Raw genomic sequence first — 26,470 nt, forward strand, 5'->3', positions numbered from 1 at the left:
ACTACGGAGGGAATAGGGTTCCATAGGGCTCTGGTCTAAAGTAGTGCACTACGGAGGGAGTAGGGTTCCATAGGGCTCTGGTCTAAAGTAGTGCACTACGGAGGGAGTAGGGTTCCATAGGGCTCTGGTCTAAAGTAGTGTACTACGGAGGGAATAGGGTTCCATAGGGCTCTGGTCTAAAGTAGTGCACTACGGAGGGAATAAGGTTCCATAGGGCTCTGGTCTAAAGTAGTGCACTACGGAGGGAGTAGGGTTCCATAGGGCTCTGGTCTAAAGTAGTGCACTACGGAGGGACTAGGGTGCCATTTGGGACGTAGATTCATTATTTTGGTTTAAGATCCCAACATCCTCTGAAAGAGTTTTAATCGTGGGAACAATCCCCCTGCAAGCCATGGTTATATTATACATATTATATTCCTCTAAATGATTTTATTATATTAGGAATAAAAGATTAGCTCAGTTCTCTACATGAGCATGCTACTGTGTGCTCTCTACCGGTGGGGTGGTGGGTGACTACACAGGGAAAGGGTTGGTTGTGAATAGGTTTGAAAATGTTTCTAAATTTCTAGGTTTTCCAAAAATCCCGGTTTGGAGATTTCCATATTGAGAGAACAAGCAGAACATCCAGGAATCCTTCTTCCAGGTTTCCTGGAAAACCTGGGAATTGTAGAAAATGACTGTAATTTTGCAACCCTAGTCGGGAGGTTGTTGGTTTATTTACCAGTTGGAAGACGGACGATGACATCAGTTTTTTTTTTTACTACTATTATAGACTACTATAGCTGTTGGAAGAGGTTATAAGCTATAGCTTTTGTAAAAGGTTATAAGCTCTAGCTGTTGGAAGAGGTTATAAGCTCTAGTTGTTGGAAGAGATTATAAGCTCTATCTGTTGGAAGAGGTTATAAGCTCTAGCTGTTGGAAGAGGTTATACGCTCTATCTGTTGGAAGAGGTTATAAGCTCTATCTGTTGGAAGAGGTTATAAGCTCTAGTTGTTGGAAGAGGTTATAAGCTCTATCTGTTGGAAGAGGTTATAAGCTCTAGCTGTTGGAAGAGGTTATAAGCTCTATCTGTTGGAAGAGGTTATACGCTCTATCTGTTGGAAGAGGTTATAAGCTCCTTCTGTTGGAAGAGGTTATAAGCTCTAGCTGTTGGAAGAGGTTATAAGCTCTAGCTGTTGGAAGAGGTTATAAGCTCTATCTGTTGGAAGAGGTTATACGCTCTATCTGTTGGAAGAGGTTATAAGCTCTATCTGTTGGAAGAGGTTATAAGCTCCTTCTGTTGGAAGAGGTTATAAGCTCTAGCTGTTGGAAGAGGTTATAAGCTCTAGCTGTTGGAAGAGGTTATAAGCTCTAGCTGTTGGAAGAGGTTATACGCTCTATCTGTTGGAAGAGGTTATATGCTCTATCTGTTGGAAGAGGTTATAAGCTCTAGCTGTTGGAAGAGGTTATAAGCTCTAGCTGTTGGAAGAGGTTATAAGCTCTAGCTGTTGGAAGAGGTTATAAGCTCTAGCTCATCACATACACCAGTATACAGTATATGACCAGGAGGGTTTCTAAAGCCTAATTCATACCGTACACAAAAACACAACGCAAGAACACAATTAGTTACTCAAAATCGCCATCCTACATAGTTACGTCGAGTTACAAACTCCGGAGCTGCGCATATTTGCGTATTTTTGCTATGCAAGTACACAGAACAGCCATTTTGCAAATATGATGGCATTATTGTGTACGGTCCACATCAGGCTCAACATAGAGACTTGTGACTGGCCCGAAGGAAGAAGAACAGGTAGCATGCTAGCAGATACCCATAGACTTCCAGTCATTGCGCTAACACTTGTTAGCATTGGCTCACGAAACTACCTCTTAACTTCCTTCACACTGGACACAGAGACATTAAAATGCTATCCATGAGTTCATCTGACTCTGGGGAAGTAGATGAAGGGCCTCATTGCCAAAATCCCCAAGTATCCCTTTAATAATAATATATAAATCAAAACAGACATGGTAATGACAAGAAAACGAATTGGCTGAAATAGCACCCTGTTCCCTATAAAGTGCACTACCGCTACTTTAGTGCTCTATTGTGGTCCAAAATAGTGGGTTATATAGTGGAACAGGGTGCCATTCAGGGACGAATGAATTGTTTCTTAACTGGTCTTCAGACGAGGTGGTTTTTCTTACTTTGCAATATATCAACAAATAACTTTTGGAATGTGTTTTCAACATCTATCATGTCCTATTGCTCATCTGTTCAAGACCTCTCCTTTATGGCTCTATGTTTTCAGAGAACAATTCTGGACATCAATACAGAATACAGCTATATAATTACAGTCATCAATACAGAATACAGCTATATAATTACAGTCATCAATACAGAATACAGCTATATAATTCTAGACATCAATACAGAATACAGCTATATAATTCTAGACATCAATACAGAATACAGCTATAGAATTCTAGACATCAATACAGAATACAGCTAAAGAATTCTAGTCATTAATACAGAATACAGCTATAGAATTCTAGTCATCAATACAGAATACAGCTATAGAATTCTAGACATCAATACAGAATACAGCTATAGAATTCTAGACATCAATACAGAATACAGCTATAGAATTCTGGACATTAATACAGAATACAGCTATAGAATTCTGGACATTAATACAGAATACAGCTATAGAATTCTAGACATCAATACAGAATACAGCTATAGAATTCTAGACATCAATACAGAATACAGCTATAGAATTCTAGACATCAATACAGAATACAGCTATAGAATTCTGGACATTAATACAGAATACAGCTATAGAATTCTGGACATTAATACAGAATACAGCTATAGAATTCTGGACATTAATACAGAATACAGCTATAGAATTCTGGACATTAATACAGAATACAGCTGTAGAATTCTGGACATTAATACAGAATACAGCTGTAGAATTCTGGACATTAATACAGAATACAGCTACAGAATTCTGGACATTAATACAGAATACAGCTATAGAATTCTGAATATTAATACAGAATACAGCTATAGAATTCTGGACATTAATACAGAATACAGCTATAGAATTCTGAATATTAATACAGAATACAGCTATAGAATTCTGGACATTAATACAGAATACAGCTATAGAATTCTAGTCATTAATACAGAATACAGCTATAGAATTCTAGTCATTAATACAGAATACAGCTATAGAATTACAGTCAACAATACAGAATACAGCTATAGAATGCTGGACATCAATACGGAATACAGCTATAGAATTCTGGACATTAATGCAGAATACAGCTATAGAATTCTATACATTAATACAGAATACAGCTATAGAATTCTGGACATTAATACAGAATACAGTATAGAATTCTGGATATTAAAACAGAATACAGCTATAGAATTCTGTACATCAATACAGAATACAGCTATAGAATTCTAGACATCAATACAGAATACAGCTATAGAATTCTAGACATCAATACAGAATACAGCTATAGAATTCTAGACATCAATACAGAATACAGCTATAGAATTCTAGACATCAATACAGAATACAGCTATAGAATTCTAGACATCAATACAGAATACAGCTATAGAATTCTAGACATCAATACAGAATACAGCTATAGAATTCTAGACATCAATACAGAATACAGCTATAGAATTCTAGACATCAATACAGAATACAGCTATAGAATTCTAGACATCAATACAGAATACAGCTAAAGAATTCTAGTCATTAATACAGAATACAGCTATAGAATTCTAGTCATGAATACAGAATACAGCTATAGCTCTGAGTGCTCTGCTTATTTGTTAGGTTAAGTTTCCCCTAAATACTGATATTGGGCAGTTTTGCTAGCCTGGATCCCACATCTCTGTGTTATCTTGCCGATGTAACAGAGTGAGCTTCCTATCCTAACTCCCAGCAGTGTGAGGAAGGAAGCTATACTGTTAAACAAGCCCCGTGAAACCTGTTACACCTACTCTCCAATTGCTAACTCTCATTGTCAAGCCATTTGTGTGGGATGGCAATTCCATAACGAGTTGGCAAGAGAGCACAAACACACTGGCACCCAGGCTAATACTTAGTATATCACCTAGCCTGGGCACCAGTCTGATTGTGCTAACATTCCCACCCCTTGTAGTGTGTTGTCATATGTTTGGCTGTGGCGAGGAGTGGTAATGATGGCACAAACTGATCTGGGACCAGACTTACCAAAACACTTTAGAAGTGGGGGACAACCTGCACCTATATTTTCAGCATGTTTCTGTTCTGAATCAGTCACAGATCACTACTCCCTTACATTGAAATGTCTTCAAGGTTTTTGGTTTTGTATAGTGTGCTCTGTGCTATCGGTCTAGTCATGTTGGCTTTTCTCAATATATTAAGCTGATATGCAAAGTTGTTTCTCCTTTCTCTTTTTTTTTAGATAATGGTGGGGTATTTTACATCCTTGAAAGGACTTTCATAGTAAGGAGTTTGAACCCAGTCACAACGATAAGGAAATATGAGGCTCCAGTCAGAAGGAGTGTAATATATAGGGAATAGGGGAAGATTTGGGACGCACAATTACGTTACACACTTAGGGTTGAAATGTATTTAAATACAGAGCTTTTTTTATTTGTATTTTACGAAGAGAAAATCTTTGATTTCAAGCTGCTTCATGTGTTTGTGTCTTTTGTAACGATGAAAGATAAACCTTGCGTTTTTCTCCGTTTGTATATTTGACGGAACACAGGAACAATGGAACTGAGGGTGCGTCCAAAATAGCAACCTATTCCCTATGTAGTGCCCTACTTATGACAGGCTCTGGTCTAATGTAGGGCACTAATATAGGGAATAGGGTGCCGTTTGGGACACAAAGGAAAAGTTACCGATCATCATCTTTACCTCACTGAGGGAATTTTCAGGGATTGTTTTGACAATGCATCTTCATACCCGTTCAATACCTGTTCAATACCCGTTCAATACTCGTTCAATACCTGTTCAATACCCGTTCAATACTCGTTCAATACCTGTTTAACGTGTGGATACATTTAGAACACGATGCCATTTATAAACGATGTGTAGAAAACTGTCAACAGGGCAGTTGATACTTCCTGATGTTAAAGGACGTTGACCATATGTATTGTAAACATGTTTATACGACAAATAAATATTGAATAATAATTTTCTTTAACATGTGTAATCTGCTCTTATGTGGGTTAATGTATGGTGATAACATGGTTATGTGCTGCAACAGGGTTACTGGAGGTGAGACCACATCAGGACTGTGGTTCCTATTTCACATGGTCACATGGTTTCAGAGTCATGTGATGGTGCTATATCCTATGCCTCTTTCCATGTAGCCCATCTAGTTCTAGACATGCTGATATACCCCATCTAGTTCTAGACATGCTGATATACCCCATCTAGTTCTAGACATGCTGATACACCCCATCTAGTTCTAGACATGCTGATATACCCCATCTAGTTCTAGACATGCTGATATACCCCATCTAGTTCTAGACATGCTGATACACCCCATCTAGTTGTAGACATGCTGATACACCCCATCTAGTTCTAGACATGCTGATATACCCCATCTAGTTCTAGACATGCTGATACACCCCATCTAGTTCTAGACATGCTGATATACCCCATCTAGTTATAGACATGCTGATACACCCCATCTAGTTATATACATGCTGATACACCCCATCTAGTTCTAGACATGCTGATATACCCCATCTAGTTGTAGACATGCTGATATACCCCATCTAGTTATAGACATGCTGATACACCCCATCTAGTTTATGTTATAGACATGCTGATATACCCCATCTAGTTCTAGACATGCTGATATACCCCATCTAGTTCTAGACATGCTGATACACCCCATCTAGTTCTAGACATGCTGATATACCCCATCTAGTTCTAGACATGCTGATATACCCCATCTAGTTCATGTTATAGACATGCTGATATACCCCATCTAGTTCTAGACATGCTGATATACCCCATCTAGTTCTAGACATGCTGATACACCCCATCTAGTTCTAGACATGCTGATATACCCCATCTAGTTCTAGACATGCTGATATACCCCATCTAGTTCTAGACATGCTGATACACCCCATCTAGTTATAGACATGCTGATATACCCCATCTAGTTCTAGACATGCTGATATACCCCATCTAGTTCTAGACATGCTGATATACCCCATCTAGTTCTAGACATGCTGATATACCCCATCTAGTTCTAGACATGCTGATATACCCCATCTAGTTCATGTTATAGACATGCTGATACACCCCATCTAGTTCTAGACATGCTGATATACCCCATCTAGTTCTAGACATGCTGATACACCCCATCTAGTTCTAGACATGCTGATATACCCCATCTAGTTATAGACATGCTGATATACCCCATCTAGTTCATGTTATAGACATGCTGATACACCCCATCTAGTTCTAGACATGCTGATATACCCCATCTAGTTGTAGACATGCTGATATACCCCATCTAGTTATAGACATGCTGATACACCCCATCTAGTTCATGTTATAGACATGCTGATATACCCCATCTAGTTCTAGACATGCTGATATACCCCATCTAGTTCTAGACATGCTGATATACCCCATCTAGTTCTAGACATGCTGATATACCCCATCTAGTTCTAGACATGCTGATATACCCCATCTAGTTCATGTTATAGACATGCTGATATACCCCATCTAGTTCTAGACATGCTGATACACCCCATCTAGTTCTAGACATGCTGATATACCCCATCTAGTTCTAGACATGCTGATACACCCCATCTAGTTCTAGACATGCTGATATACCCCATCTAGTTCTAGACATGCTGATATACCCCATCTAGTTCTAGACATGCTGATATACCCCATCTAGTTGTAGACATGCTGATATACCCCATCTAGTTCTAGACATGCTGATATACCCCATCTAGTTCTAGACATGCTGATACACCCCATCTAGTTCTAGACATGCTGATATACCCCATCTAGTTCTAAACATGCTGATATACCCCATTTAGTTCTAGACATGCTGATATACCCCATCTAGTTCTAGACATGCTGATACACCCCATCTAGTTCTAGACATGCTGATACACCCCATCTAGTTCTAGACATGCTGATATACCCCATCTAGTTCTAGACATGCTGATATACCCCATCTAGTTCTAGACATGCTGATACACCCCATCTAGTTATAGACATGCTGATACACCCCATCTAGTTCTAGACATGCTGATACACCCCATCTAGTTCATGTTATAGACATGCTGATATACCCCATCTAGTTCTAGACATGCTGATACACCCCATCTAGTTCTAGACATGCTGATATACCCCATCTAGTTCTAGACATGCTGATACACCCCATCTAGTTCTAGACATGCTGATATACCCCATCTAGTTCTAGACATGCTGATATACCCCATCTAGTTCTAGACATGCTGATACACCCCATCTAGTTGTACACATGCTGATACACCCCATCTAGTTCTAGACATGCTGATACACCCCATCTAGTTCATGTTATAGACATGCTGATACACCCCATCTAGTTCTAGACATGATGATATACCCCATCTAGTTATAGACATGCTGATATACCCCATCTAGTTATAGACATGCTGATATACCCCATCTAGTTCATGTTATAGACATGCTGATATACCCCATCTAGTTCTAGACATGCTGATATACCCCATCTAGTTCTAGACATGCTGATATACCCCATTTAGTTCTAGACATGCTGATATACCCCATCTAGTTCTAGACATGCTGATATACCCCATCTAGTTCTAGACATGCTGATACACCCCATCTAGTTCTAGACATGCTGATATACCCCATCTAGTTCTAGACATGCTGATACACCCCATCTAGTTCTAGACATGCTGATATACCCCATCTAGTTCTAGACATGCTGATACACCCCATCTAGTTCATGTTCTAGACATGCTGATATACCCCATCTAGTTCTAGACATGCTGATACACCCCATCTAGTTCATGTTATAGACATGCTGATATACCCCATCTAGTTCTAGACATGCTGATACACCCCATCTAGTTCTAGACATGCTGATATACCCCATCTAGTTCTAGACATGCTGATATACCCCATCTAGTTCTAGACATGCTGATATACCCCATCTAGTTCATGTTATAGACATGCTGATATACCCCATCTAGTTCTAGACATGCTGATATACCCCATCTAGTTCTAGACATGCTGATATACCCCATCTAGTTCTAGACATGCTGATACACCCCATCTAGTTCAATTTATAGACATGGTGATATACCCCATCTAGTTCTGGACATGTTGATATACCCCATCTAGTTCATGTTCTAGACATGCTGATATACCCCATCTAGTTCTAGACATGCTGATATACCCCATCTAGTTATAGACATGCTGATACACCCCATCTAGTTCTAGACATGCTGATACACCCCATCTAGTTCTAGACATGCTGATACACCCCATCTAGTTCTAGACATGCTGATATACCCCATCTAGTTCTAGACATGCTGATATACCCCATCTAGTTCTAGACATGCTGATACACCCCATCTAGTTCTAGACATGCTGATACACCCCATCTAGTTCTAGACATGCTGATATACCCCATCTAGTTCATGTTATAGACATGCTGATACACCCCATCTAGTTCTAGACATGCTGATATACCCCATCTAGTTCTAGACATGCTGATATACATCCAGTGGCTGTCAGTCACACAGCCACTTCAGGAGAGCTGTCTCTTTCTTTATTGTCATTTTCATATTAAAATGTGAATCAGTAGTTTAACTCAACAACTCAACAAAATCTTGAATTCTACATCTACATTCAATAGAAGTGACTAGCGTGTGTGTGATTCTGTTGATGATGAACGAGCTGCCTGCCTGGTTAGAATAACACTAGTCTGGTGATGATGACCTGGCTGCCTGCCTGGTTAGAATAACACTAGTCTGGTGAAGATGACCTGGCTGCCTGCCTGGTTAGAATAACACTAGTCTGGTGATGATGACCTGGCTGCCTGCCTGGTTAGAATAACACTAGTCTGGTGATGATGACCTGGCTGCCTGCCTGGTTAGAATAACACTAGTCTGGTGATGATGACCTGGCTGCCTGCCTGGTTAGAATAACACTAGTCTGGTGATGATGACTCAATCAATCAAGTTTATTTTATATAGCCCTTCGTACATCAGCTAATATCTCGAAGTGCTGTACAGAAACCCAGCCTAAAACCCCAAACAGCAAGCAATGCAGGTGTAGAAGCACGGTGGCTAGGAAAAACTCCCTAGAAAGGCCAAAACCTAGGAAGAAACCTAGAGAGGAACCAGGCAATGAGGGGTGGCCAGTCCTCTTCTGGCTGTGCCGGGTGGAGATTATAACAGAACTATGTCAAGATGTTCAAAATGTTCATAAGTGACAAGCATGGTCAAATAATAATCATGAATAATTTTCAGTTGGCTTTTCATAGCCGATCATTAAGAGTTGAAAACAGCAGGTCTGGGACAGGTGGCGGTTCCATAACCGCAGGCAGAACAGTTGAAACTGGAATAGCAGCAAGGCCAGGTGGACTGGGGACAGCAAGGAGTCAACATGCCCGGTAGTCCTGACGTATTGTCCTAGGGCTCAGGTCCTCCGAGAGAGAGAAAGAAAGAAAGAGAGAAGGAGAAAATTAGAGAGAGCCAAGATTTTCAAAATGTTCATAAATGACAAGCATGGTCAAATAATAAATCAGGAATAAATGTCAGTTGGCTTTTCATAGCCGATCATTAAGAGTTGAAAACAGCAGGTCTGGGACAGGTAGGTGTTCCGTAACCGCAGGCAGAACAGTTGAAACTGGAATAGCAGCAAGGCCAGGCGGACTGGGGACAGCAAGGAGTCATCATGCCCGGTAGTCCTGACGTATGGTCCTAGGGCTCAGGTCCTCCGAGAGAGAGAAAGAAAGAGAGAAGGAGAGAATTAGAGAGAGCCAAGATTTTCAAAATGTTCATAAATGACAAGCATGGTCAAATAATAATCAGGAATAAAAGTCAGTTGGCTTTTCATAGCCGATCATTAAGAGTTGAAAGCAGCAGGTCTGGGACAGGTAGGGGTTCCATAACCGCAGGCAGAGCAGTTGAAACTGGAACAGCAGCAAGGCCAGGTGGACTGGGGACAGCAAGGAGTCATCATGCCCGGTTTGCCGTGACGTATGGTCCTAGGGCTCAGGTTCTCAGAGAGAGAGAAAGAAAGAGAGAACGAGAGAATTAGAGAGAGCATACTTAAATTCACACAGGACACTGGATAAGACAGGAGAAGTACTCCAGGTATAACCAACTGACCCTAGCCCCCCGACACATAAACTACTGCAGCATAAATACTGGAGGCTGAGACAGGAGCGGTCAGGAGACACTGTGGCCCCATCCGAAGATACCCCCGGACAGGGCCAAACAGGAAAGATATAACCCCACCCACTTTGCCAAAGCACAGCCCCCGCACCACTAGAGGGATATCTTCAACCACCAACTTACAATCCTGAGACAAGGCCGAGTATAGCCCACAAAGATCTCCACCACAGCACAAACCAAGGGGGGGGCGCCAACCCAGACAGGAAGATCACGTCAGTAACTCAACCCACTCAAGTGACGCACCCCTCCTAGGGACGGCATGAAAGAGCACCAGTAAGCCAATGACCTGGCTGCCTGCCTGGTTAGAATAACACTAGTCTGGTGATGATGACCTGGTTGCCTGCCTGGTTATAATAACACTAGTCTGGTTTATCTGGGACCTAGCTGCAGAATAACACCAGTCTGGTTTATCTGGGACCTAGCTGCAGAATAACACCAGTCTGGTTTATCTGGGACCTAGCTGCAGAATAACACGAGTCTGGTTAATCTGGGACCTAGCTGCAGAATAACACCAGTCTGGTTTATCTGGGACCTAGCTGCAGAATAACACCAGTCTGGTTTATCTGGGACCTAGCTGCAGAATAACACCAGTCTGGTTTATCTGGGACCTAGCTGCAGAATAACACCAGTCTGGTTTATCTGGGACCTAGCTGCAGAATAACACCAGTCTGGTTTATCTGGGACCTAGCTGCAGAATAACACCAGTCTGGTTTATCTGGGACCTAGCTGCAGAATAACACCAGTCTGGTTTATCTGGGACCTAGCTGCAGAATAACACCAGTCTGGTTTATCTGGGACCTAGCTGCAGAATAACACCAGTCTGGTTTATCTGGGACCTAGCTGCAGAATAACACCAGTCTGGTTTATCTGGGACCTAGCTGCAGAATAACACCAGTCTGGTTTATCTGGGACCTAGCTGCAGAATAACACCAGTCTGGTTTATCTGGGACCTAGCTGCAGAATAACACCAGTCTGGTTTATCTGGGACCTAGCTGCAGAATAACACCAGTCTGGTTTATCTGGGACCTAGCTGCATAATAACACCAGTCTGGTTTATCTGGGACCTAGCTGCAGAATAACACCAGTCTGGTTTATCTGGGACCTAGCTGCAGAATAACACCAGTCTGGTTTATCTGGGACCTAGCTGCAGAATAACACCAGTCTGGTTAATCTGGGACCTAGCTGCAGAATAACACCAGTCTGGTTTATCTGGGACCTAGCTGCAGAATAACACCAGTCTGGTTTATCTGGGACCTAGCTGCAGAATAACACCAGTCTGGTTTATCTGGGACCTAGCTGCAGAATAACACCAGTCTGGTTTATCTGGGACCTAGCTGCAGAATAACACCAGTCTGGTTTATCTGGGACCTAGCTGCAGAATAACACCAGTCTGGTTTATCTGGGACCTAGCTGCAGAATAACACCAGTCTGGTTTATCTGGGACCTAGCTGCAGAATAACACCAGTCTGGTTTATCTGGGACCTAGCTGCAGAATAACACCAGTCTGGTTTATCTGGGACCTAGCTGCAGAATAACACCAGTCTGGTTTATCTGGGACCTAGCTGCACAACAACACCAGTCTGGTTTATCTGGGACCTAGCTGCACAACAACACCAGTCTGGTTTATCTGGGACCTAGCTGCAGAATAACACCAGTCTGGTTTATCTGGGACCTAGCTGCAGAATAACACCAGTCTGGTTTATCTGGGACCTAGCTGCAGAATAACACCAGTCTGGTTTATCTGGGACCTAGCTGCAGAATAACACCAGTCTGGTTTATCTGGGACCTAGCTGCAGAATAACACCAGTCTGGTTTATCTGGGCCCATGACTCCACTAAGACTTCCTCTCAGGGCAAAGAGCAACAGGTAAATTAGTTTGTCAATGTTTGTTGACTATGAGCCGACTCAGACTCAAAGTCCACAACACAACAGACAGACACGTACACACATTACAGTACATTAGAGAGTACACGTCTGCTGTGTGTGTGTTTTGTGTGTGCGGTGCAGGCCAGGGCAAAACCTTAATGTTCCAGCCTTCTATTTTCCTCCCACCTGAGAGGTACTAGCTAACTCATAACTCTCACAGCTCTTTGTCGGATGTTACATAACCCCACCCCCCACCCCACAAAAACACACACACACACACACACACACACACACACACACACACACACACACACACACACACACACACACACACACACACACACACACACACACACACACACACACACACACACACACACACACACTCTAACAGCAATGTATAGGCTTGTCCACACACACTAACAGCAGTGTATAGGCTTGTCCACACACACTCTAACAGCAGTGTTAAGGCTTGTCCACACACACTCTAACAGCAGTGTATAGGCTTGTCCACACACACTCTAACAGCAGTGTATAGGCTTGTCCACACACACTCTAACAGCAGTGTATAGGCTTGTCCACACACACTCTAACAGCAGTGTTAAGGCTTGTCCACACACACTCTAACAGCAGTGTATAGGCTTGTCCACACACACTCTAACAGCAGTGTTAAGGCTTGTCCACACACACTCTAACAGCAGTGTATAGGCTTGTCCACACACACTCTAACAGCAGTGTTAAGGCTTGTCCACACACACTCTAACAGCAGTGTATAGGCTTGTCCACACACACTCTAACAGCAGTGTTTAGGCTTGTCCACACACACTCTAACAGCAGTGTTAAGGCTTGTCCACACACACTCTAACAGCAGTGTTAAGGCTTGTCCACACACACTCTAACAGCAGTGTATAGGCTTGTCCACACACACTCTAACAGCAGTGTATAGGCTTGTCCACACACACTCTAACAGCAGTGTATAGGCTTGTCCACACACACTCTAACAGCAGTGTATAGGCTTGTCCACACACACTCTAACAGCAGTGTTAAGGCTTGTCCACACACACTCTAACAGCAGTGTATAGGCTTGTCCACACACACTCTAACAGCAGTGTTAAGGCTTGTCCACACACACTCTAACAGCAGTGTTAAGGCTTGTCCACACACACTCTAACAGCAGTGTTTAGGCTAACCTACTGTAGCACATTTTAAGTGCAGACAAACTGGCCTCCAACAAATCTGGCCTCCACAGTCATGTATCCATTCACACCTTTCCACATGGCCAGTGAGAAGGATTCTCTCCTTTCTGTAGTTCGACAATCTCCTTCAGTGGACAAGACATTTAGATAACTTGGCGTAATCTGTGGCTAGGAGGCTGTCAAAGTCAAATCATTAAATAGAACACAATAATATTTCTGTATCTCTATGGTCCAAAGAATTGTGTTAGCCTGTATCCTACCCAGATCCCTGGCCCAGATCAAGTCCTCATCTAACGGACTAGAGGTGCTAAATGTCAGACATGTCACTCCTCTGGGTTCAGGAGAGGATTGGCCACAATCTTGGGTTTCAGCGGCTAGCAGCCGCCAGAGCCTGGGAGGAAGTGCTACTTGACATGAGGTCATCACTGATCGTCTCCTTTGGGATGCGCTCACTACCTGTAGAACGGTATTGCTAACACACTTCCTTCCTGTTGTTTCTCTCCGCCTGGCCTAAAGACCAGTAGAGATCGCAGCATGAGACTAGTCAGTCAGAGCCAGTCAGTCAGTCAGTCAGCCCTGTCTGTCAGTGTGTCATTCCGTCTTTCAGTCCAGCTGTCTGTCACTCCTCCAGGTATGAAGCCACGCCAATACAGAATGGGACACACCCAAAAAAGCCACTGCAGGCCACTTCACGTCCACACACACACACACACACACACACACACACACACACACACACACACACACACACACACACACACACACACACACACACACACACACACACACACACACACACACACACACACACAGAGAGAGAGAGAGGCTCACCATAGAGGGACAGAGTCCCAGAGAGACACACAGAGGCTCACCATAGAGGGACAGGGCCCCAGAGAGACACACAGAGGCTCACCATAGAGGGACAGAGTCCCAGAGACTCACACAGAGGCTCACCATAGAGAGACAGAGTCCCAGAGAGACACACAGAGGCTCACCATAGAGGGACAGAGCCCCACAGAGACACACAGAGGATCACCATAGAGGGACAGAGTCCCAGAGACACACACAGAGGCTCACCATAGAGAGACAGAGCCCCACAGAGACACACAGAGGATCACCATAGAGGGACAGAGTCCCAGAGAGACACAGAGAGGCTCACCATAGAGAGACAGAGTCCCAGAGAGACACACAGAGGCTCACCATAGAGGGACAGAGACACACAGAGGCTCACCATAGAGGGACAGAGCCCCACAGAGACACACAGAGGCTCACCATAGAGGGACAGAGTCCCAGAGACACACACAGAGGCTCACCATAGAGAGACAGAGTCCCAGAGAGACACACAGAGGCTCACCATAGAGGGACAGAGCCCCACAGAGACACACAGAGGATCACCATAGAGGGACAGAGACACACAGAGGCTCACCATAGAGGGACAGAGCCCCACAGAGCCCCACAGATGATCACCATAGAGGGACAGAGCCCCACAGAGACACACAGAGGATCACCATAGAGGGACAGAGTCCCAGAGAGACACACAGAGGCTCACCATAGAGAGACAGAGTCCCAGAGAGACAAACACACAATGTATATCCACTGTATATTTGTATATCGACTCCTCATCCTCTTAGGGGTCTCTTTACGCCTTTCCTACGCACTTCTCAGTCACTGGTATTCAGACTTATCATAAGCAGGTGCATAACGGGACAAATACATGTAATTCAACTGCTGAAAACCCTGCCACTTGCCGGCCAACATATTTTCTCCTGGAGTTTTCATTCAATAGGGTTTTTACTCGCTAATGTTCGGTCTCTGGATAATAAAGTTGACGAGCTCAGGGTGAGGATTTCTTTCCAGAGGAGACATCAGGGATTGTAACATACTTTGTTTCACGGAAACACGTCTCTCTCAGGATTTACTGTCTGAGTCCGTACAGTCAGTTGAGTTCTCAGTTCATCGCACAGACAGGAATAAATATCTCTCCGGGAAGAAGAAGGGTGGGGTGTATGTTTCATGATGTAAGACTCATGTGGTGTGATTGTGATAACATACAGGAACTCAAGTCCTTTTGTTCACCCGACCTAGAATACCTCTCAATCAAATGCCGATCATATTATCTCCCAAGAGAATTATCTTTGGTTATAGTCACAGCCGTGTACATCCCCCCCCTAAAGACGGTATCATGACGGCCCTAAAATAACTTCACTGGACTTTATGCAAACTGAAAACCACATATCCCGAGGCCGCATTTATCGCAGCTGGGGATTTTAACAAAGCAAATCTGAGGACTAGGCTGCCGAAGTTCTATCAACATATCGACTCGCGCTACTAAAATGACCACTGCTACTCCAACTTCCGGGATGCCTACAAGGCCCTCCCCCGCCTTCCTTTCGGAAAATCTGATCACGACTCCATTTTGCTCCTCCCCTCCTACAGGCAGAAACTCAAACAGGAAGCACCCGTGCTAAGGACTATTCAATGCTGGTCTGACCAATCGGAATCCATCCTTCAAGATTGTTTTGATCACGCAGACTGGGATACGTTCCGGGTAGCCTCCGAGAATGACATAGACGAATACACTGATACGGTGACTGAGTTTTTTCAGGAAGTGTATAGGAGATGTTGTACCCACTGTGACTAATAAAACCTACACTAACCAAAAACTGTGGATTCTGATGACAGCATTCGCACAAAACTGAAAGTGTGAACGATCGCATTTAACCATGGCAAGGTGACTGTGAATATGGCCGAGTTGAAATTCAATGGTTCAGACACGAAACGTATGTGGCAGGGTCTACAGACAATCACGGACTACAAAGGGAAAACCAGTCACGCAGTGGACACCAACGTCTTGCTTCCGGACAAGCTAAACACCTTCTTCAACCGCTTTGAGGATAACACAGTGCTACCACCAATGTGGCCCGCTACCAAGGACTGTGGGCTCACCTTCTCCGTGGACGACATGAGAGAGACATTTACGCGTGTTAGCCCTCGCAAGGCCAACGGCCCAGACGGCTTCCCTAGCCGCGTCCTCAGAGTATGCGCAGACCAGCTGGCTGGAATGTTTACGGACATATTTCATCTCTCCCTATCCCAGTCTACTGTCCCAATGTGCTTCAAGATGTCCACCATAGTTCCTGTACCCAAGAAAGCGAAGGTAACTGAACTAAATGACTATCGCCCTGTAGCACTCACTTGTGTCATCATGAAGTGCTTTGAGAGACTAGTCAAGGATCATATCACCTCTACCTGGCACCCTAGACCCACTTCAATTTGCTTACCGCCCCAAAAGATCAATTGCCATCACACTGCACACTGCCCTATCCCCATATCCAAATCGACGGGACCGCAGTGGAGAAGGTGGAAAGCTTCAAGTTCCTCGGCCACACATCACTGACAAACTGAAATGGTCCAACCACACAGACAATAGGGTGAAGAAGGCGCAACAGCCATCAGACTGATAAATACTGTTAAATAGTCATCACTAGCACATCAGAGGCTGCTGCCCTATATACAGTACATAGACTTTGAATCACTGGCCACTTTATTAACTAGTCACTTTAATAATGTTTACATATCTTGCATTACTCATCTCATATGTATATACTGTATATACCGTGTATGTAGCCTCGCTACTGTTATTTTTCACTGTCTTTTTACTGTTGACTTTATTTCTTTACTTACCTATTGTTCACCTAATACCTTTTTTGCACTGTTGGTTAGAGCCTGTAAGTAAGCATTTCACTGTAAGGTCTACTACACCTGTTGTATTCGGCGCACATGACAAGTAAACTTTGATTTGTATTCTATACTATACTCTATACTTTAAGTTAATAAGGCCTGTTAGCTTGGGTCTCCAAATGTCATCCCTTTAAGTTAATAAGGCCTGTTAGCTTGGGTCTCCAAATGTCATCCCTTTAAGTTAATAAGGCCTGTTAGCTTGGGTCTCCAAATGTCATCCCTTTAAGTTAATAAGGCCTGTTAGCTTGGGTCTCCAAATGTCATCCCTTTAAGTTAATAAGGCCTGTTAGCTTGGGTCTCCAAATGTCATCCCTTTAAGTTAATAAGGCCTGTTAGCTTGGGTCTCCAAATGTCATCCCTTTAAGTTAATAAGGCCTGTTAGCTTGGGTCTCCAAATGTCATCCCTTTAAGTTAATAAGGCCTGTTAGCTTGGGTCTCCAAATGTCATCCCTTTAAGTTAATAAGGCCTGTTAGCTTGGGTCTCCAAATGTCATCCCTTTAAGTTAATAAGGCCTGTTAGCTTGGGTCTCCAAATGTCATCCCTTTAAGTTAATAAGGCCTGTTAGCTTGGGTCTCCAAATGTCATCCCTTTAAGTTAATAAGGCCTGTTAGCTTGGGTCTCCAAATGTCATCCCTTTAAGTTAATAAGGCCTGTTAGCTTGGGTCTCCAAATGTCATCCCTTTAAGTTAATAAGGCCTGTTAGCTTGGGTCTCCAAATGTCATCCCTTTAAGTTAATAAGGCCTGTTAGCTTGGGTCTCCAAATGTCATCCCTTTAAGTTAATAAGGCCTGTTAGCTTGGGTCTCCAAATGTCATCCCTTTAAGTTAATAAGGCCTGTTAGCTTGGGTCTCCAAATGTCATCCCTTTAAGTTAATAAGGCCTGTTAGCTTGGGTCTCCAAATGTCATCCCTTTAAGTTAATAAGGCCTGTTAGCTTGGGTCTCCAAATGTCATCCCTTTAAGTTAATAAGGCCTGTTAGCTTGGGTCTCCAAATGTCATCCCTTTAAGTTAATAAGGCCTGTTAGCTTGGGTCTTCAAATGTCATCCCTTTAAGTTAATAAGGCCTGTTAGCTTGGGTCTCCAAATGTCATCCCTTTAAGTTAATAAGGCCTGTTAGCTTGGGTCTCCAAATGTCATCCCTTTAAGTTAATAAGGCCTGTTAGCTTGGGTCTTCAAATGTCATCCCTTTAAGTTAATAAGGCCTGTTAGCTTGGGTCTCCAAATGTCATCCCTTTAAGTTAATAAGGCCTTTTAGCTTGGGTCTCCAAATGTCATCCCTTTAAGTTAATAAGGCCTGTTAGCTTGGGTCTCCAAATGTCATCCCTTTAAGTTAATAAGGCCTGTTAGCTTGGGTCTCCAAATGTCATCCCTTTAAGTTAATAAGGCCTGTTAGCTTGGGTCTCCAAATGTCATCCCTTTAAGTTAATAAGGCCTGTTAGCTTGGGTCTCCAAATGTCATCCCTTTAAGTTAATAAGGCCTGTTAGCTTGGGTCTCCAAATGTCATCCCTTTAAGTTAATAAGGCCTGTTAGCTTGGGTCTCCAAATGTCATCCCTTTAAGTTAATAAGGCCTGTTAGCTTGGGTCTTCAAATGTCATCCCTTTAAGTTAATAAGGCCTGTTAGCTTGGGTCTCCAAATGTCATCCCTTTAAGTTAATAAGGCCGTACAATTTAAATTCTGCATAATTGCACAGCACTTCATAAACTTCAATCATATGACCATAAACTTTACTGTGGGAAAGATCATATGTTGATATGTTGACATGCTTCAGTTTGAGGATTAGCCACCATCTTGGGTTTCAGCGGCTGGCAGTTTGCTGGTTTCACATTTGTCTCCAGCGTCTATAAGGTCAAATATATCTAAAACAAATGTAATTTACAGTTGAAGTCGGAAGTTTACATACACTTAGGTTGTAGTCATTAAAACTTGTTTTTCAGCGACTCCACACATTTCTTGTAAACAAACTATAGTTTTGGCAAGTCGGTTAGGACATCTACTTTGTGCATCATGACACAAGTCATTTTTCCACCAATTGTTACAGACAGATTATTTCCCTTATAATTCAATGTATCACAATTCCAGTGGGTCAGAAGTTTACATACACTAAGTTGACTGTGCCTTAAAACAGCTTGGAAAATTCCAGAAAATTATGTCATGGTTTTAGAAGCTTCTGATAGGCTAATTGACATAATTTGAGTCAATTGGAGGTGTACCTATGGATGTATTTCAAGGCCTACCTTCAAACTCAGTGCCTCTTTGCTTGACATCATGGGAAAATCTAAAGAAATCAGCCAAGACCTCAGAAAAAAATTGTAGACCTCCACAAGTCTGGTCCATCCTTGGGAACAATTTCCAAATGCCTGAAGGTACCACGTTCATCTGTACAAACAATAGTACGCAAGTATGAACACCATGGGACCACGCAGCCGTCATACCGCTCAGGAAGGAGATGAACGTACTTTGGTGCGAAAGTGCAAATCAATCCCAGAACAACAGCAAAGGACCTTGTGAAGATGCTGGAGGAAACAGATACAAAAATATCTAGATCCACAGTAAAATGAGTCCTATATCGACATAACCTGAAAGGCCGCTCAGCAAGGAAGAAGCCACTGCTCCAAAACCTCCAGAGAAAAGCCAGACTACGGTTTACAACTGCACATGGGGCCAAAGATCGTACTTTTTGGAGAAATGTCCTCTGGTCTGATGAAAGAAAAATAGAACTGTTTGGCCATAATGACCATCATTATGTTTGGAGGTAAAAGGGGGAGGCTTGCAAGCCGAAAAACACCATCCCAACTGTGAAGCACAGGGGTGGCAGCATCATGTTGTGTGGATACTTTGCTGCAGGAGGGACTGGTGCACTTCACAAAATAGATGGCATCATAAGAAGGAAAATTATGTGGATATATTGAAGCAACATCTCAAGACATCAGTCAGGAAGTTAAAGGTTGGTCGCAAATGGGTCTTACAAGTGGACAGGGACCCCAAGCATACTTCCAAAGTTGTGGCAAAATGGCTTAAGGACAACAAACTCAAGGTATTGGGGTGGCCATCACAAAGCCCTGACCTCAATCCCATAGAGAATGTGTGGGCATAACTGAAAAAACGTGTGCGAGCAAGGAGGCCTACAAACCTGACTCAGTAACACCAGCTCTCTCAGGAGGAATGGGACAAAATTCACCCAACTTATTGTGGGAAGCTTGTGGAAGGCTACCCATAATGTTTGACCCAAGTTAAACAATTTAAAGGCAATGCTACCAACTACTAATTGAGTGTATGTAAACTTTGACCCACTGGGAATGTGATGAAAGAAATAAAAGCTGAAATAATTCTGCTATTATTCTGACATTTCACATTTATAAAATAAAGTGGTGATCCTAACTGACCTAAGAGAGGGAATTTTTACTAGGATTAAATGTCAGGAATTGTGAAAAACTGAGTTTAAATGTATTTGGCTAAGGTGTATGTAAATTTCCGACTTCAACTGTATATTTACAATCCCTTTCTCCAAACGGATTACTCATTTCCCTATCTCTTATCAATATCTCTTATCAAGTTGTAAACTACAGTGCATGGAGAATGGTGTTATTTCTATCAGAAGAATTTAAGTAGATGCTTTCCCCACTTGTAACCGGTAGAATTTCACTAGACCTTATTCATGGTTTCCTCGTGCGTAAAGTTGTGGAATTATGAGGGAATTAAGTCAAGGTCAGAACACAGTGTATCTGTAGACACACCTCCGGCCACACCTTCTACCACACAGTGTATCTGTAGACACACCTCCTACCACACAGTACCCTACCCAGGCAGCCATGTGGCGTTTTCCACATCCTTCAGGTCCGAATAGAGAGAGGTAGGAATAGAGAGAGGTCGGAATAGAGAGGTAGGAATAGAGAGAGGTCGGAATAGAGAGGTAGGAATAGAGAGGTAGGAATAGAGAGGTAGGAATAGAGAGGTCGGAATAGAGAGGTAGGAATAGAGAGAGGTCGGAATAGAGAGGTCGGAATAGAGAGGTCGGAATAGAGAGTTAGGAATAGAGAGGTAGGAATAGAGAGGTCGGAATAGAGAGGTAGGAATAGAGAGGTCGGAATAGAGAGGTAGGAATAGAGAGGTCGGAATAGAGAGGTAGGAATAGAGAGAGGTCGGAATAGAGAGGTCGGAATAGAGAGGTCGGAATAGCGAGAGAGAAAAGTGCATAAAAAGGGAATTTCATTTAAGCAGGTGTAATCCGGGTCTGAATCGCCCCATTACAGCTTCTCTCATAGCTCCATGTTGTTAGAGCGTAAACATTGTGTGAACTCCTTTGTCTGAATGCATTCTGTCACTAAATGTTGTCTATCACTAACAGCACCATATCATCAGGTAACATTCTGAGTATGTTGTCTATCACTAACAGCACCATATCACCAGGTAACATTCTGAGTATGTTGTCTATCACTAACAGCACCATATCACCAGGTAACATTCTGAGTATGTTGTCTATCACTAGGAGCACCATATCACCAGGTAACATTCTGAGTATGTTGTCTATCACTAGCAGCACCATATCACCAGGTAACATTCTGAGTATGGTGTCTATCACTAGGAGCACCATATCACCAGGTAACATTCTGAGTATGTTGTCTATCACTAACAGCACCATATCATCAGGTAACATTCTGAGGATGTTGTCTATCACTAGCAGCACCATATCACCAGGTAACATTCTGAGGATGTTGTCTATCACTAGCAGCACCATATCACCAGGTAACATTCTGAGTATGTTGCCTAACAGCACCATATCACCAGGTAACATTCTGAGTATGTTGTCTAACAGCACCATATCACCAGGTAACATTCTGAGTATGTTGTCTAGCAGCACCATATCACCAGGTAACATTTTGAGTATGTTGTCTATCACTAGGAGCACCATATCACCAGGTAACATTCTGAGTGTGTTGTCTATCACTAGGAGCACCATATCACCAGGTAACATTCTGAGTGTGTTGTCTATCACTAGGAGCACCATATCACCAGGTAACATTCTGAGTATGGTGTCTATCACTAGGAGCACCATATCACCAGGTAACATTCTGAGTATGTTGTCTATCACTAGGAGCACCATATCACCAGGTAACATTCTGAGTATGGTGTCTATCACTAGGAGCACCATATCACCAGGTAACATTCTGAGTGTGTTGTCTATCACTAACAGCACCATATCACCAGGTAACATTCTGAGTATGTTGTCTATCACTAACAGCACCATATCACCAGGTAACATTCTGAGTATGTTGTCTATCAGTAGCAGCTCCATATCACCAGGTAACATTCTGAGTATGTTGTCTAACAGCACCATATCACCAGGTAACATTCTGAGTATGTTGTCTATCACTAGCAGCACCATATCACCAGGTAACATTCTGAGTATGTTGTCTATCACTAGCAGCACCATATCACCAGGTAACATTCTGAGTATGTTGTCTATCACTAGGAGCACCATATCACCAGGTAACATTCTGAGTATGTTGTCTATCAGTAGCAGCTCCATATCACCAGGTAACATTCTGAGTATGTTGTCTAACAGCACCATATCACCAGGTAACATTCTGAGTATGTTGTCTATCACTAGCAGCACCATATCACCAGGTAACATTCTGAGTATGTTGTCTAACAGCACCATATCACCAGGTAACATTCTGAGTATGTTGTCTAACAGCACCATATCACCAGGTAACATTCTGAGTATGTTGTCTATCACTAGCAGCACCATATCACCAGGTAACATTCTGAGTATGTTGTCTATCACTAGCAGCACCATATCACCAGGTAACATTCTGAGGATGTTGTCTGTCACTAGCAGCACCATATCACCAGGTAACATTCTGAGGATGTTGTCTATCACTAGCAGCACCATATCACCAGGTAACATTCTGAGTATGTTGCCTAACAGCACCATATCACCAGGTAACATTCTGAGTATGTTGTCTAACAGCACCATATCACCAGGTAACATTCTGAGTATGTTGTCTAGTAGCACCATATCACCAGGTAACATTTTGAGTATGTTGTATATCACTAGCAGCACCATATCACCAGGTAACATTCTGAGTATGTTGTCTATCACTAGCAGCACCATATCACCAGGTAACATTCTGAGTATGTTGTCTAACAGCATCATATCACCAGGTAACATTCTGAGAATGTTGTCCAACAGCACCATATCACCAGGTAACATTCTGAGGATGTTGTCTATCACTAGCAGCGCCATATCACCAGGTAACATTCTGAGTATGTTGTCTATCACTAACAGCACCATATCATCAGGTAACATTCTGAGGATGTTGTCTATCACTAGCAGCACCATATCACCAGGTAACATTCTGAGGATGTTGTCTATCACTAGCAGCACCATATCACCAGGTAACATTCTGAGTATGTTGCCTAACAGCACCATATCACCAGGTAACATTCTGAGTATGTTGTCTAACAGCACCATATCACCAGGTAACATTCTGAGTATGTTGTCTAGCAGCACCATATCACCAGGTAACATTTTGAGTATGTTGTATATCACTAGCAGCACCATATCACCAGGTAACATTCTGAGTATGTTGTCTATCACTAGCAGCACCATATCACCAGGTAACATTCTGAGTATGTTGTCTAACAGCATCATATCACCAGGTAACATTCTGAGAATGTTGTCCAACAGCACCATATCACCAGGTAACATTCTGAGTATGTTGTCTAACAGCACCATATCACCAGGTAACATTCTGAGGATTATGTCTATCACTAGCAGCGCCATATCACCAGGTAACATTCTGAGTATGTTGTCTATCACTAACAGCACCATATCACCAGGTAACATTCTGAGTATGCTGTCTATCACTAGCAGCACCATATCACCAGGTAACATTCTGAGTATGTTGTCTATCACTAGTAACACCATATCACCAGTAACATTCTGAGTATGTTGTCTATCACTAGAGCACCATATCACCAGGTAACATACTCAGATGTTACTGTGATAGTCTCCTAGTGCTACAACTTCTGAGTATGTTGTCTATCACTAGAGCACCATATCACCAGTAACATTTGAGTATGTTGTCTATCACTAGCAGCACCAATCACCAGGTAACATTCTGAGTATGTTGTTATCACTAACAGCACCATATCACCAGGTAACATTCTGAGTATGTTGTCTATCACTAGCAGCACCATATCACCAGGTAACATTCTGAGTATGTTGTCTAACAGCACCATATCACCAGGTAACACTCTGAGTATGTTGTCTATCACTAGCAGAACCATATCACCAGGTAACATTCTGAGTATGTTGTCTATCACTAAACAGCACATATCCCAGGTAACATCTGAATGTTGTCTAACAGCACCATATCACCAGGTAACATTCTGAGTATGTTGTCTATCACTAACAGCACCATATCACCAGGTAAATTCTGAGTATGTTGTCTTTCACTAGCAGCACCATATCACCAGGTAACATTCTGAGTATGTTGTCTATCACTACAGCACCATATCACCAGGTACATTCTGAGTATGTGTTATCACTAGGCACCATATCACCAGGTAACATTCTGAGTATGTTGTATATCACTAGCAGCACCATATCACCAGGTAACATTCTGAGTATGTTGTCTATCACTAGCAGCACCATATCACCAGGTAACATTCTGAGTATGTTGTCTATCACTAGGAGCACCATATCACCAGGTAACATCCTGAGTATATTGTCTGTCACTAACAGCACAATATCACCAGGTAACATTCTGAGTATGTTGTCTAACAGCACCATATTCCCAGGTAACATTCTGAGTATGTTGTCTATCACTAGCAGCACCATATCACCAGGTAACATTCTGAGGATGTTGTCTAGTAACACCATATCACCAGGTAACATTCTGAGTATGTTGTCTAGTAACACCATATCACCAGGTAACATTCTGAGTATGTTGTCTATCACTAATAGCACCATATCACCAGGTAACATTCTGAGGATGTTGTCTATCACTAACAGCACCATATCACCAGGTAACATTCTGAGGATGTTGTCTATCACCAACAGCACCATATCACCAGGTAACATTCTGAGTATGTTGTCTAGCAGCACCATGTCACAAGGTAACATTCTGAGTATGTTATCTAACAGCACCATATCATCAGGTAACATTCTGAGGATGTTGTCTAACAGCACCATATCACCAGGTAACATTCTGAGTATGTTGTCTATCACTAGCAGCACCATATCACCAGGTAACATTCTGAGTGCGTTGTCTAACAGCACCATATCACCAGGTAACATTCTGAGTGTGTTGTCTAACAGCACCATATCACCAGGTAACATTCTGAGTATGTTGTCTATCACTAACAGCACCATATCACCAGGTAACATTCTGAGTATGTTGTCTATCACTAGGAGCACCATATCACCAGGTAACATTCTGAGTGTGTTGTCTATCACCAACAGCACTGTATCATCAGGTAACATGCTGAGTATGTTGTCTATCACTAGCAGAACCATATCACCAGGTAACATTCTGAGTGCGTTGTCTAACAGCACCATATCACCAGGTAACATTCTGATTGTGTTGTCTAACAGCACCATATCACCAGGTAACATTCTGAGTATGTTGTCTAACAGCACCATATCACCAGGTAACATCTGAGTATGTTGTCTATCACTAACAGCACCATATCACCAGGTAACATTCTGAGTGCGTTGTCTAACAGCACCATATTACCAGGTAACATTCTGAGTGTGTTGTCTAACAGCACCATATCACCAGGTAACATTCAGAGTATGTTGTCTAACAGCACCATATCACCAGGTAACATTCTGAGGATGTTGTCTAACAGCACCATATCACCAGGTAACATTCTGAGTATGTTGTCTATCACTAGCAGCACCATATCACCAGGTAACATTCTGAGTATGTTGTCTAACAGCACCATATCACCAGGTAACACTCTGAGTATGTTGTCTATCACTAGCAGAACCATATAACCAGGTAACATTCTGAGTATGTTGTCTATCACTAACAGCACCATATCACCAGGTAACATTCTGAGTATGTTGTCTTTCACTAGCAGCACCATATCACCAGGTAACAATCTGAGTATGTTGTCTATCACTAACAGCACCATATCACCAGGTAACATTCTGAGGATGTTGCTACAGCACCATATCACCAGGTAACATTCTGAGTAATGGTG

General features: G+C 42.6%; 1 long non-coding RNA gene across 1 annotated transcript; it reads left to right on the forward strand.

Annotated features, from left to right (window-relative positions):
- Positions 1 to 222: 222 nt before the first annotated feature.
- On the forward strand, positions 223 to 5,194 carry LOC120058254. The gene is made up of 2 exons (XR_005477993.1): positions 223 to 1,028; positions 1,159 to 5,194. It is a non-coding gene; the product is annotated as an uncharacterized LOC120058254 (long non-coding RNA).
- The last annotated feature ends 21,276 nt before the right edge of the window (positions 5,195 to 26,470 follow it).

Source organism: Salvelinus namaycush, chromosome 2 (assembly GCF_016432855.1).
Source record: "Salvelinus namaycush isolate Seneca chromosome 2, SaNama_1.0, whole genome shotgun sequence".
Lineage (NCBI taxonomy): Eukaryota > Metazoa > Chordata > Actinopteri > Salmoniformes > Salmonidae > Salvelinus > Salvelinus namaycush.